Source organism: Microtus ochrogaster, chromosome 7, assembly GCF_000317375.1.
Source record: "Microtus ochrogaster isolate Prairie Vole_2 chromosome 7, MicOch1.0, whole genome shotgun sequence".
Lineage (NCBI taxonomy): Eukaryota > Metazoa > Chordata > Mammalia > Rodentia > Cricetidae > Microtus > Microtus ochrogaster.
In genome coordinates, this window is record NC_022014.1 from 83332070 (window position 1) to 83346887 (window position 14818).

The following is a 14818-nucleotide window of genomic DNA, read 5'->3' on the forward strand; positions in this document are numbered from 1 at the left end:
ACCCTTGCATGCACACATCATACACCTTGCATGCACACATAATAATAGGAATGTAAGCTTTCTCCTGAGCCTGCCAGGTGCTGCCAGGGGAACACACACATGAAATAATACCTACTTGTTTAGGGCACTGACCAGGGCTTGAGATCCTCAGTAGCATTACCAGAAGTGGACTAGGAAGAGACTAGGAGGGGTGAGGCCAGGTGGTCAGTCACTGGTGTGGCCTTAGCAAGCAGAGTAGTCCTGAAGGACACCCCATATGCCACAGGACTAACCCAGAGAAAGGGTGTCACACACCTGCCCGAAACTGCCGGCCTCAGGGAAGGCTGCAGAGAACACTCGGAGGCTTGGAGGCTGGACCTGGACCTACCATACGCATCTTTCTGCCTCATCATGGATCAGACAAATATCAAAGGCAATCCTGGCATGACCAGGCCCTGCGGAGGGCTAGGGGCTTCTCCACGCTCACTGTGAACTGAAGGAGCTGAAGGCCCCCAGCCTAAACCTGGCAGTGACTGAACAGAGGTGGTCGAGGGCACATCACTGTGGGGGAAAGGACACCCCAGAGGCTGACCCTCCTTAGAGGAAGCAGCAGGCTTTGGGGGTGCTGACCACACAGGACTCAGCCCCTACCTCCTTGCTGGGATCCTTGGACACTGTATTGTAAATCTTGACACTTGAACTTTCTGATCTTCGTTTTGATTTTTTTCTTTTGTTTTCTCCCAGACACAGTTTATCTCTGTCATCCTGGAATTGCTCTGTAGACCAGGCTGGCCTTGAACTCACAGAGATCCGACTGCTCCTGCCTCCTGAGTGCTGGGATTAATGGCATGAGCTACCACTGCCTGGAGAACTTTCTAGTTTTTGAATTGGGAATACCTGTAACAAGCATATGGCACCAGACTAATGATGGTTTGACTTAAACATTTTCATCTTGGGGCTGGAGAGGGAGGAGGCTCAGTGCTCAGGAGCACTGACTGATCTTCCAGAGAATGCAGGTTCTAGTCCCGGAACCCTTATGGTGACTGACAACCATGGGTAACTCTGGGTACAGGGAATCTAATGCCCTATTCAGGCCCCTTGAAAAAGAAAAAAGGTGCCTTAACTCAGGAGGTAGGGCAGATCTCTGTTAGTTTAAGGCCTGCCTGGTCTACGGAGCTAGTTCCTGGACAGCTAGGACTGTTTCGCAGAGGAAACCCCGCCTTGAAAGAAGGAAGGAAGGGAGAGAGGGAGGGAGGGGGGAGGGAAGGAGGGAGGGGAGAGGGGGGAGGGAAGGAGGGAGAGGGAAGAAGTAGGAGAGGGAGGGAGGGAGGGAGTAGGGGAGGGAGGAAGGATTTTTATCTTCTTGATGGTGTGAAAGTGGGACACATTCAAAAGCTGTTCTTTGAATTTTGACCTTTTTTTGACTTTTGCTAAGAGGTCTAATCCTGGAGACTAGAGGGAAGGCTTGCCAAGGACCCTGGTTCATTTTCCAGCACCCACACGGTAGCTCACAACTGTAGCTCCAGTTTCCCAAGCCCTAGGATCCACTGTTGCCTCCTCAGCACCCAGGGCTCCAGCCACACTGGCTGGCTCAGGCCTGCTAGCATTGACAGGGTGGGAGGGGATGACCTGAGCCTCGGTTCCTGAGACTCCTCGACAAGCCAGGCCAGCACTGCTGCCCTGTGCTTTCACGTGGGAAAGACCTCCCTGCGCCTAGGGAGGGTCAGTAAAGCCAGACAGGACCGAAGACCAGTGCCATAGAGCGGTTTGAGGGAAGCCAGGGCCAAGTGGGGCACTGACTCCTTGAGGCACGAGAGACGAGAGACAAGGCTGAGAAGTGACCTTGAGTGTAAAGAGATGGCAGGGGCAAAGCCAGAGGCTAGATAAGGACAGGGAGGCCCCAGCGTGGAAGAGGGCTGGTCTGGTCTTAGGGTCCTGGTCTGGCTCTAATGTCCTCCAGGAATGGTGACTGAGCTACAGCATCTGCCAGTGCCTGTCAGTGGCGAGTGTCCTTTTGAGGCTGGAGACACAGAGACCTTCAGCCACCCAGGGCAGCGGGTGGGTGAGAGAGGGGCAGACCAAAGTCTCTGTGGTATGGAGCCAACGCATACCAGCGTCTATGTCAGGTGGCTCCTAACTGCTGCCAACTCTAGCTCCAGGGTATTTGATACCTTCTTCTGGCCTCCACAGGCTACACATATGCATGTGCACACGTGAATATGCACGCAAGCGCGCGCACACACACACAAATACATCTTTTAGAAAGAAGGTATATGTCAGGTGCAACGATGATCCCAATTAATCTTTAAGATTGTGTCATGCAAAAAGGGGGCATTTCTCAGCCAGACAGACTTGCTTCAAATTCTACTGCATGGCCTTGGCCAAGTAACTGACCTTTTCCGTACTCCTGTGCAGTGATACGTCTCTGTTGCAGAACAGCCACGGGGCCCTGGGGTTCTGTTGCTGTAGATATATCAAGCCAGGCAGTGGTCAATGAGAGCTTTCTCTTTCTTCATATTTGTATCCCTGTGGCTGACGGACACAGGATTGCCAGTCTCCAGAAAGCTCTGGGCTGCCGCAAGTCCAGCAGATCCCAGGAGGGTTGGGACTGCCTGGGGTGGACCAGCACTTCTGAGGTCATGCCCCGCCCTGCTGTGGTGCTCACTTGGAGCCTGAAACTGGAGGTCAAACCTCTAACCACACCTAACGTGATCTTCCCTCCCGCCTCCAGGAGCGCATCCCAATTCCTGCAGGGTCACAGTTACCCAGGTGGAGCTACATTCAGGCCACCCACATGCCTGTGCTCTGTCCCTGTAAACACACAGAATAGTCCCCTAAAGGTTGACTCTATCTGGTAGAATTCCAGCTGAGGCCTGGAGGTCAGCTTGGTTGGTAACAAGCAGAGTAGCCCGTCAACAGGGGAGGGGTCACCTTCAGGCCTCAGAGACCCCCACCATTAATCCATCCATCCATAGCCGGGCAGTGGTGGTACACACCTTTAATCCCATCACTCGGGAGGCAGAGGCAGGTGGATCTCTGAATTGAAGACTAGCCTGGTCTACAAAGCTAGTTCCAGGACAGGCTCCAAAACTACAGAGAAACCCTGTCTTGAAAAACAAAACAAAATTCATCCATACACCCATGCATCCATCCTTCACTCTCACGCAAGGTGTACGTGTGATTTTCCCCTCCCTATGCTGGTGTCCAGTCCAGTCCAGTCCAGGTCTTATGGGGTGGCTCCTGGACCGCCTGGGTCAGAACTACCCAGGTTCTTTAGTCTCCACACCTGTGTCTGATAGGCCGGATTGTCCAGATGTGTCCCTGAGAAGCTGTCCCTGAGGATATAAAAGGTGCAGCCGGGAGTGGGCAAAGCAGCCGACTGCAAACGTCTGTTGGGAACTCAGCTGTGGCTCCTAAGGGCACGGAGAAGTGGCCACCTGAGCCTCATACACAACTCCATTCCTGCTGGCTGCGCTAAGAGGCCCAGTGGGCACTGATGCGTCAGGGATAGGATGCAAGTCACTGGGGCTGCATGCCCTGCAGAACAGATGACTGGAGGCCAGTTCTGCCACACCTCACGCATCTGCCTTGGTCGTCTGTTTCAGGAAGGAAGGGCAAGGGTTGAGTGTATGGGGGGGGCGTCTTTCTGGCTCTCCTTAGCCCCTTTTCTGGGGCCCAGCCGTACCCAGCCTGCAGCTTGTCAGGGCCCCTCCTTCCTGTCTGCTGGCACTGGCGAGGGGTTCTCTGGGGTCAGGGAAAGAGCCAACTGGAAGTACCTGAGGTGACCTGCTGACCCAGATCATGTGGCCGGGAAAACAGGCTGTCTGGCCCCGGGGCAGGGATGGCTGGACTCATTCCAAAGCACTCCAACCCCCAGTGTTGCTGTGCCCAGCACTGGAGCTGCGGAACGGCTAAATTGCACGGGGGACTCCTCAACCCTGGAAGATCTTGCTCATGTTAATGGCTTTTCCAGGGTCCTCTCGTAGGCGCAGGCCCCCTCCCCCAGCTGCCCTGATTAGCAGTGGGTAAAACACCAGGAAAATTATTAATTCTCATCCCTCAAGTTTACTTCTGGGAAAGTTGGCCAATTAACTCAGCACACCAAGACTCCCAGAGTAGGAGGGAAAAGGAGGCAGAGGCCCAGACCAGCCCCGGGGGTAGGGGCAGCAGGTCAGAGAAGGCCAAGGCCACTGGTGAGGAGGTTGTCCCAGTCCACAGCAGAGAAGGAAGCATAAGGCTGCCCCAGCCCAGCTCCTCCAGGGCTCTCTGATACTCTGCAAATGAAAGGGAGGGGGGCTGGGGCCCTTGGCTCTCACGGCTCTGTGGATATTGCTGAAGACAGGCCTGTAATACTGGAACCAACCATGGTTGAGATGCTATGACCTCCATGGCCAGGGTACTTTAGGCACTTAAGGATGGCCTACCCAATAATCTCCAGGTCAGTCTGGCCCTTCATACACTTTGTCCCTTTCCTTTTTCCTTTTTTTTTTTTTTTTGGTGCTGGGATTAGAATCCAGGTCCTGCCCAGCCCAGCAAGCGCTCAACTCTGAGCTACATCCCCAGCTCCACTTTCTCCGGTTCTTGTGTGACTATTTAGCATCTCCAGCGCTGGTCCAGGCTCTCCGGGTGACCCCCACCTCTCTGGCCTGCTGGGGGACAGTTTGCTTTGGCGCTATGGCCAGAGTTTAAACTATGCCACGATCAGGGTTCATCAGGGTCCGTGTGTGGTTGGGGTGGGTTCAGAGGGCAATGCTCCCTTCCCAACAGAATCCAGGGAGTGGCCCAGAGTGTCAAGGAGACCAATGTGACACCTGCAGAGGCTCTTAAGCCCCAGAAATGCATGCTGCATCCTGGCCAGGCAAAAGCCCCTGAAGGAGACACTGACTTCTCTGAGAGACTAGAGGAACCAACAATCCAATTCAGCTGCACAAGATGGAATCGCAAAGCAGGGTATGGACTGAGAGCTATCCGCTTCTCCTCACCCCCTCAGATCCGAGAGGTCTCTGATGATGGGAGAGAAGGAGATCTCTCCAGCTACTTCTGGACCAAGGAACCTGCCCAGCAGCCTATGGTGAGAAAGGCAAGCCACCTTGCCCAAGGCCTGAGTATCTGTTGGGCCGCTGTCTTCCCGATGTCGGCTCAGGAATGCTACCCCAGGCCTGCAGAGCAACCCACAGGACAAGGCCACAGAAGAGCCTTTCTCTGCTTTCTAGTCCATAATGGTCCCCTCCGAGCTGCCTCAGGGCAGAGATGCCCCAGCATTCTCGACCCATCCTGCTACTCTGGTCACTTCACCGCTGGTCCCTGTCACCAAGCTCCAAAGGCTCCCTTGTACTCAGAGATGGAACTGTGTTTTTAAGTTGCAAATTGGGGCCATTTTATCTTCTTTTGTTACCACACAACCATTAATGAAGCATAGTGCCTGCCCGAGCCATCAGCATCTATAGTGAAAGTTGGCTTCCCTGTCCTCCATCCAGCCACAAACCTGGTGAGACATTGTAAATAAGTTCCCAGGCAGGACCAGGTATGGGGGAGTAGCCAGGAGGGCCAAGGCATCTTTCCACCCAACTTTGGGCACGCTGGAGTTACCAGGAGCACATGACTGTGGTCAATAACCAGGGCCGCCAGCTCCCTACCACCCACAAGGGGCCAGCAACTGTTGGGTCCACACTGCTCAGTTCTTCAGGTGGGGCTGGGGGCAGTGACGCTGGGGAACTGGGGGACTGTAGGCAGAGGCCAGGTTTCTTAGGGAGGGGCCTAGGAGGGACAAAAACTGAGCCAGAGTCCCTGGAAGGCCTCTTCCCCTCCCCCAGGCCTCTTAATCTTTAACTGCTTCGGTGCTAACCCTGACCCCTGAAACAAACAGGGCCGGCTCTTCCCAGTTCTAGGCACCTCCCTTGGGAAAGGGGCTGGAAAGGGACCTCTTAGAGAGGGCTGGAGGGGGGGGGACCACGTGGAGCCGACACAGGATAGGATACCCCCACAGGTGCTGGAGGGCACAGCTAACTTTACCCCGTTTTCTTGGTTGAGAGCGTTATCCAAGAGTGACCAGTGGCCAACAGGCATAAGTGGGACAAGGTGGACTTAGGACCCTGACTGGAGTCTGAAAGCCAAGAAGACTGGTCCTAGTAGGGGCGGCTCCAACTTCAGTCAGAGGGTATCGTGGTCCCTGGAGTATGCAGGGGAGGGGGCTTCCTCTAAAAATCCGCTCGGCTATTGTTGCACTTTCCCAAACCATGGAAGATTTCCAGGAGGCAGTGACAAGCCCAAATAATAATAATAACGCCCCTCCCCCAGCAGCAGGAATTCTGGAAAAAAACAGCTGCTGCCGTTATCGCCCCAGGAAAAAACAAGGTCAGGCGCTGCAAAGATTTAATTTAAGGTGCGCCCCCGCGGCCTGCGGGCCACGCACCAGCACGCACGCGTCCTTCGAGCGCGGGGGTCGAAGCCTGTGGGAACCCAGGGGCACCCGGCTGTCTCTGCAGCCACCGAGAGTAGGGCACACCAGACCAAGCTCCAGACGTCTCAGCAGGGAGTCTGGGGCCGGCCCACAGTCGCCTGGGGCCGTGAGCGGACCTCACTCCGGCTGCTTGCTGCCCCCCCGAGCTTCTGGGGGGCAAATCAGTCGCCAACAAAGCACACTGAAATGAGGGGCTCTGTCAGGAGAACACAGCCCGACCTTAATCAGAAGTGACGGCGGAGTGGGCCGCGGGCGCTGGCAGGCCAGGTCGGCTGGAGCCCAAAGACCCTTGTCCTTGTCGGCTGCGGCTGGCAGGGCTGGCTCCGGGCGCAGAGGAGGGGGCTGGAGAGCTCCTCGAGCCGCCGCCCAGTCCCCACCGGTCACACTTGGCTGTAGGTGGAGAGGGCTGGGGTGGGGGTACATAGAGCGGCTGGGGCCGGCTCTGGGCAGGCAGCCTTGCAGGGAGAGCCTTGGCGGTGGCCTTGGGTGTGGAGGACAGACGTTCCACGTCCCGCAACAGTCGATAGGAGACTCCCTACGACGGTGAGCGCGGTGCGGCTAAAGAGCGCGCTTCCTCGGCGCTCTGCGCCAGCCTGGGGAAGCCGTGAAGTCACCAAGGTGGACAGAGGCTTCAGGTCCTGAGTACCCGGAGATTCCCCGGCCTGTGTCCATATTCTCAACTACACCGCGTGTGCCTAACTCTCCAGGCCGAAACCAACCAACACCAACGATTCCCTATTTCCCAAACTGTGGAATAAAAGCAGGGGTTAGGAGGAAGACGGAGGGGGAGGGGACAGGGTCGAACCCGTTGGTTTTTTACTTTAAAATTATATATTTTATGTCACAATCACTTTTCGTTAAGACCACAAACATCCAATTTGGCTCGGCGTAATAAAATCAGCCGGAGCTCCCTTAAACGGAGCCATTGCGGAGAATTAAGTTGTGAAATCTAATCTATTATATCCATAAAGGAGAATGCTTTCATTGTAAATTCAGGTTATAAAGAAACTATACCTGGGCCGCCAGCCTCCCTTTCGGATTTGCTACTTGAAGGCTTATCAAATTACTTCGAAATGTTGGTCTCCCCCTCTCTATCTCATGGCAACCAAAATTAAATGTGGCAACATTTCTTTAATACCTAAGGTCGGAAACAACCGCTTCAACAAAGATATAATTTTTAAGACACCTCTATTCGCGTTGGGAGGCACCCTACTTCCCCAATTATCTCAAGTTTTTAAAAACTCTAAACGCATGAAGACTCCTTAAATTCTCTCCTGCTCCGATGGAGGGCTCTGGGGTGCAATCCCGGGTGGACCGCACAGCATCTGCAGAGCGGGGAGCTGCTGGCACTGCACACCTGCAGGGCTGGGACCGGTGCCTCGGAGCCCGGCTTCTGCGCCCCAACCCCAGGCACCCCGCTGGTTCCAGGAACGGCCGGACCAAACAAAGGAGTCGCCAACGAGGGGTTAAGCCGCCCCTCACCCTTCTCAGAATACACTTCCAGAAGCTGGAACAAGGAAACGTGGCACCCTAAAATTCCTTTTACAAACCGGGTGGGGGTATTTGCTGCCTTTCCCGGGAGGGGGTTGGGCCCAGGCTGCTCCCTCCCCACGACATCTTCCATCTCTGAAAATTAATTAACTCCGGGCTTGGGCTGGGGCGTCCTAGGCTGGCCAGAAGTGTGTGTGTGTGTGGGGGGGGGGGATAACAAGGACTCTCCGTCCTCGATCTCAAAGAGGGATGTTTGGGGGACGTCGAAGAGATCGATAAGTTTCTGGATTCCCAGGGAACTGGCGGACGTGGCTTTTGTCAGGCCTGCGAAAAAGATTTATGAGGCGCCGGCGGAGTGTTGGGCCGACTTCGCCCCGGCGGCCAGCGCACCCCGTCTAATCTTTGATTTCCATCTGATTATTTTTTCCCTGCCACCTTCAACTCAGTGTCCGGAGAGGCGAACAAAGGGAGGAGGATGGGGGATGGGAAGGCAGGCAGCGGTGGTTGGGGGATCCCTCCCATCAGGTTGGAACCCCCAGAACGCTCAAGGTTCGTGCTTCTGCGAGCGTTTCGGGAGGCGGAGGCGGAGGGAGGAAGGGTGACCGGACAGGAGCTGAGACAGTGGGAGACTCGTCGCAGGGCCTGGGCGGGCGCTGCAGTCCTCGGAAGGAGCAGGGAGCCCGAGCCCAGCCGCGTTTCTAAGGAAGGATCTGCAGAAATGCCCTAGCTGGGCGAGAAACGGTGGGGGCAGCTTTCCCCTAAATTGCAATTAATCGGGGAGTTGGGGGCGGGGAATGTCAGCCCTTGGTGGAGGCCGCACAGGGAGGATTTTTTTATCCCTCCCCGCCCCCGCCCAGAAAAAAAGATCCGCATAGGCGGATGAAGGAAGGGCGAAACTTTAATTTTTCATGTTGGCGAGGAAAAAAAAAAATCCGAAATGGAAAATGATTTTATTGGTCACTACCCATAAGTCAACTAAAAACAGGGATAATTAGAGAGTGGGGAATTCGGGGGGCCATAAATCCGCGGCGCCTTCTCCATCGGCGTCGGGAGGCTTTATGGCTTGTTGAGTTTTATTTTGAGAGAAACGAAGCCAGAGTTTTGGTGGAAGCGGGACTACCCGCCGAGCGCCGCGCCTGCGCGCGCAGTGAAAACGCCCGGGTCTTTGGAAGGTGGCCACAGTTAGGGCTCGCTTTGTCCCAGAAAGAGGGAGCCTTTCCCGAAGCCGGGACCCTTCTCTCCACGGCGGAATCGGTGCCCAACCCGCCTCTGGGCAGGGGAGTCACCCAAACCGCGACGAGGGCAGACACTAGGTGTGCCTGGGGTCCCGGAGTTTTTATAACGAGATTCATTCCACTCGCGGCTTCCAAACGTCCACTCGGGCCTGCAAGCTTGACCTTTTGTTCTAATTTACAGGGAGGAGGGGGATAGAACAAAAAACAAAACAGATAACACACAACACAAAGACAAAAACCCACCTTACTTTGCAATCTTCTGCAAAGCGGCTGGGAGTCGGTTGGGCGTCCTTTTCATTCCATAGGGGTTTCTACCCCACCGGCCTGAGGCCCATTTCCTCCTCTGGAACGGTCTGCTCCTGAAGACACCCTTAGCAGACCGTGTAAAATCCCATTATCAGGTAAGACACTGGGGACACTTCTGACTCAGCGGCGGCTAATTTGGGGAGAAAAGAAAGTGAATTCTTCAGGAACTCCGGAATAAAAGCGACCCTTTCCCAGCTACGCGCGCCCTTTGTTTTAAACACACGTTACAAAACCCTTGTCCTTCCAAGGAGCGGGGGCGGGGAGAAGCGCGCGTCCAGAGCGAGCAGCACTCGCCCCCTAAAATACTATTCTCCGAGGAGCTCTTTTGTTTGAAGTGGGTATGGGGGAGGGGTCGGGGTCGCTCCAGGCCCGCTACCAGGCTCTTCTGACCCAGGGTGGGGGGAAGAAAAACAGAACAAAACAAACCCCCAACCTCCCCCAAACAAATAAACAACCAAACAAAAACCAGTTCACGCGGGTGTCTCCTAACCATGCAAATCTGAGGTTCCCGGGTCCAAGGAGGGGTTAGTTTCTGGACACCCACCCGCTCAGCAGCAGCCAAAGCCGGGTGTTCCTACTGCGAGTTCCCTTCAAGTGAGGACCCTAAACCTCCAAAGTAAAACACCCCGGATCTGAAAACGAAAATCCCGGCAGGGTGCGGAGGGGGATAACCGTAAGATGACCAGGAAACAGCTATCGTGCTGGGGTACCCACGGTGTCCTGGGTGAATTCGACGCGCGTTTCCACCGGGACTGCCTCCAAGCCCGGCGGTGCGGACGGTGGAGAGCCCGGTGGGGGTTCCAGAACACCGCGCAGGGGCTACCCCAAGTTTCCGATGCCGTCCCAGAACCCCCTCAGAAAGACACGTTTGCTGCGAAAATCTAGTCCACACCAGCTAGGTTTTTATTCGCCCCTCCCCAGAGAAGGCTCTGGGCGCGCGGGAAAGAAGGAAAACGCACGTACCTGGCGGCGCTCCGGGGGCGACCTCGAGGGCCCCTCGGTAGGCGAGGGAGCCCCCAGAAGCCACTCCCCGCCCGGATGGTCGCCCCAAGGCCTGTCCCTCCCTCCCGGGCCACGCACAATGCCGAGCTAATTCTCCAGAAAGCAAGAGCTAAACACTCGGCCAGTCTTTCCGGGAGCAGGATCCATTTTCTAGCGCCAAGGCCCGCGCCAACTCTCGGGACGCCGTCCGCGCGCAGGGTTCCCCGTGGTCCTTCCTCCGGATCAGGAGAGAGTGGCGCGGCCTAGACGCAGGGCTGCGGTTCGTGCTGCAGCTCCAGGCTCCCGCGCGCCCTTCTGCACGCAGGCTCCTGTATGTCCACGTTCCCAACCGCGAGACCGGGACGAACTCCAAGGCCTCCGGGAAGAGGAGGCTGCGGCCGCGGTCCAGGCAGAAGCCCCGGGGCGGGAGGGGTACAGGGCGGAGGGGCGGGCGAGCTACCAGCGCCCCGCGGCCACGGCCCTCGGGGGGCGCCCAGCCCCACCCACGTGGAGGCCCCCGCCCCGCCTCCGCGAGGGCAGGATCCCCGCCCGCCCCTGCGCTCCCGCCTAGCTCCGCCCAATCGCCTCCCGCAGCGGCCGCTCCCTTTGTCTGGGCAGCCGGTGCAAACCAATGGCATCGCGTGGGCGGTGCGCAGCTTGGCCAATAGGTGATCTAGGAGGCGTGGCCGAAGGAGAGGCTTTACCGGGAGAAGAAGCTGCAAACCCGCAAGCTGCAGGACCGGGGCTCTGGGGCCCGCATGTGTCTGCGGATTCGAGCTGGGTCAGCCTCAGCCATGGAATTTGAGTTTAGAATCGCTTTCCGCTATGCGGAAAGATGCCCCAAAGTCGGGAAGGAAGTGTGAGGGGATGATGATGTCCGACCTGTGGAGAGCAGGAAGGTGGTTTAGACGGATTCAGTCCCGAAGCCCCAGGGGACTTGATTTAAAACAACCCTTTGCACCCTGGTCGTGCCTCGCCTTGCATTTTGAAATTCAGGCGGTGCAGCATCTCCGGAAGTCAGGAAGGTGCCTTGAGAGCGAGTGGTCCATAATGTGTGTTCTGATTCAAAGGCATGCCAGAGTTGGGGCAGAGGTGCACAGGCACTCCCCGGGAGGACTAGAGGATTGGGGCCACTGCCCCAGGCTCACCGTAATGGGCAGAGCTTGCCTTCAGAGCTGGGACTCAGACCAAAGTGACCACAGCCAGAGCTATGTTGCTGGCTTGCCCCCAGACAGAGACAGCGATCTCAGGCGTCTTCTTCACCAAGCCCTGTGGGGCAGCAGGTGCAGAAAAAAAGGCAGCGCCAAACCGAAATCTCCTCGACAAGCAAGTACATGTCTTCTCCGGAAGGCTTGGAGTAATAAACAGGAGCCGCTGCTTAGTCCTGGTCTCAGACCTGGAGGTGTTTCCCAACCTTTTCTCATTTCCTACACCTTGGCTCAAAGTGAAATCACAAACCAAGCAGAAAAGGAAACAGCCCTCTCGCGTGGGGGCTGCAATCTGCTGCCGCCCATGGAAAGCTGAACTCTGGAGGTAAATGAGGTGCGTTACGTCCCTGGACCCGCAGGGCTCTGCCTGAGAACTATCAATCCCCACATCTCCCACGCTGTTGTCACCGAAGCCAACATCTAATTCCTCGTTGCTAAAGGCAGTACTCAGCCACCTTTACGGCTCTGTTTTCCGGGGATCCTGAGACGGCCTGTGGCTAACTAAAGGGCAGGTTGTAGCACTCAGGAGCTGGGTCTCCTCCAGCTAGAGATGCAAGCCACAAACCTGATCAATATGGCCTCCAATCTCCCAGGGCTTAAACATCGCAGGCTGGACACAAACTGGAATTTGAGGCCAAGAGGGATTGAATCAAGATAGTGATCTAGATAATTCCTAACAGCCTCCCTTCCCACCCTAGAAATGATAGAAAAATTTAAAAATCCATTACAACCAGAGAATAAGAACGGTGCCCTGGGAGACAGGCAAGGGCAGTGATCCCGCCAGAGGAAGCCGTGGGGCACAGAGGGGAAACTGCTGGCCAGTAGGAGGGGTCCCAGGAGAGTCGTTCAGGGGAAGTTGTGGGATCCTGGGATAGCAGTCAGGGTGATGGGTGGGAAGCCTCTGGGGGTGTTCTCTCCCTGGCTGTGCTCAGTGGCAGTAGGCTGGAAGTAAACAGACGCCAGGGGCTCTCAGCAGCACAGAAGGCCCCACGAGGCCCAGTACACAGTCTAGACACTGACCGCCTGCAGATGGGCACCCCGGACCTGACACACAAAGAGGTTAGAACCACTAACCCTGGCTGGGGAGTCAGCTCACGGGTTAAGATCACTTGCCGAGGACCCAGGTTCTTTTCTCAATGGCTACTTTGTGGTTCACAGCTGTCTGAACCTCCAGTCCCAGGGGAATCTGGTGGCCTTGTCTGCTTCTGCAGAAACCAAGCAAACGCACTGCGTGTGCATGATACGAACACATACATGTAGGCAGAACACTCATACATAAAAAATAAATAGAACAGAAAAATTAAAAAAGAATCACTAGCTGGGCAGTAGTGGTGCAGGCCTTTAATCCCAGCACTCTGGAGGCAGAGGCAGGTGGATCTCTGTGAGTTCAAAGCCAGCCTGGTCTACAAGAGCTAGTTCCAGGACAGGCTCCAAAGCTACAGAGAAACCCTGTCTCGAAAGACGAAAAAAAGAAAGAAAGAAAGAAGGAAGGAAGGAAAGAAAGAAAAAGAAAGAAAGGACAGCACTCGGGAGGCAGAGGCAGGCGGATCTCTGTGAGTTCGAGACCAGCCTGGTCTACAGAGCTAGTTCCAGGACAGGCTCCAAAACCACAGAGAAACCCTGTCTCGAAAAACCAAAAAAAGAAAGAAAGAAAGGAAAGAAAGAAAGAGTCACTACCTAAGAGAAGGGCCAGGCAGTTCAACCTGAGACACTAACACCCCAGACCTGCTGAGCCTGAATCCTCACCCCACCATCCTGTCTCCTTCCTCCTGCAGGGGTGGGGGGGGGTTGAACTACACTTCCCAGGTTCCCTTACAAAGAGTGTGGTCATGTGAGCACCTCCCCCAGGCAAGGAATACAGAGTGCCTTTTTGCTCTGCTTCACCCAGGGACCATTGCCAGAGTGACCCAAGAAGTTTCAGGTAGAAGGGAAGACCAGCGCCAGTCTGGGAGCACCGGTGACCTTAGGAGTTGAAGCTAAAGAGAGGGCCCTGGCCGCGCGTCTAAAAGGAATCTTGGCATTTGCTTGGGCTGTTTGCCCCCACAGTCTGTGCCCTGAGACAGCTGAACTCACAATTAACTCAGTTTAAATTTATCTTAGGTTAACCATCTGAGCCTAGTCCTTGATTCTATGTCTCCTTCTTTAACACTGCGGTGAGGATCACTGCCCCTCCTCCCGACTTTGGGTTTGGCAATATGGCTCCCTCTGGCACGTGGGATTGCCACCAGATGTGAAGCGGGTAAAGTTTGAGATGTGCCAGCAAGGTCAGCCACCGTGAGGAGAGAGTCTCGTGGAGGACGGTACGGGGTGGACCTGGTCTCAGGAGGAGACAGCAGACCTCAGCACCTGGGCCTGGGAGCGTGAATTTGTCCCTGTGAGTCATTTTCTGTGGCTGTCCAAGCAGCACTGTTGAGGTAACCGGTGACCAGGATCCCCGCCCTGACTAAGGCAGATGGGGCACTGGGGGAGGGTCCTAGAGCATGCAGTTTCAGCTTAGAGGTTGGGTTGTGGACGGCAGGCAGTGAGGAGGTCCTTCTTACCCTGCTGCAAACCCGGAAGATGGAGAAAGGGGATGTTGCGGGCTGTGCGCCCCCAGACCCTGAATTTCCTATAAACAACTTGTTATGCTTGCAACTGCTCTGAGCAAAACACTTTGTTTTCCTGTGCTTGCAGCTGCTCTGAGTATGAGACAGGGGAATGGTTTCTGGTGGGCTTGCAGCTGGAAAACCCCGAGAGTTGGGGCGTGGCCATTTAGTCAAGGAGATTCTATATAAGCTGCCCTGGAACACAATAAAGTGGGCATTCTTGATTCAAGGAGACCCGTGTCTGTCTGTGTGTCTGTGCGTGTCTGTGTTTCAATCTCCAGCCCCTTGCCCAGCTCACGAACCGTGCCTTAGCACATGACACATAGGGCAGGTGCTGTGCTACAGAGGGCGGCAAGGATCAGGATGTTAACCTGTCACCTGCCCCTTGCAGAAAGTGAGGTCAGATGCAACCTCGGTACTGTGGAGTCTGTGGAGTCACGGGTGGGAAGGGCCACCGTTTAACCTCCAATCCTGTAGGAGCAGACATTATTGTTCTGAGGGCAATGATGAAGACAGCTTGGTCTAGTGGAAACACTAGGCTTGCCTGGGCAAGGTGGCTACACAGGTAAATTC

At 55.6% G+C, this 14818-nt stretch overlaps 1 long non-coding RNA gene across 1 annotated transcript; it reads right to left on the reverse strand.

Annotated features, from left to right (window-relative positions):
• Positions 1-8865: 8865 nt before the first annotated feature.
• LOC113456350 lies at positions 8866-10989 on the reverse strand. Its single transcript, XR_003377176.1, has 2 exons — positions 10435-10989; positions 8866-9601 (listed from the first exon to the last, which is right to left on the reverse strand). It is a non-coding gene; the product is annotated as an uncharacterized LOC113456350 (long non-coding RNA).
• Positions 10990-14818: the final 3829 nt, after the last annotated feature.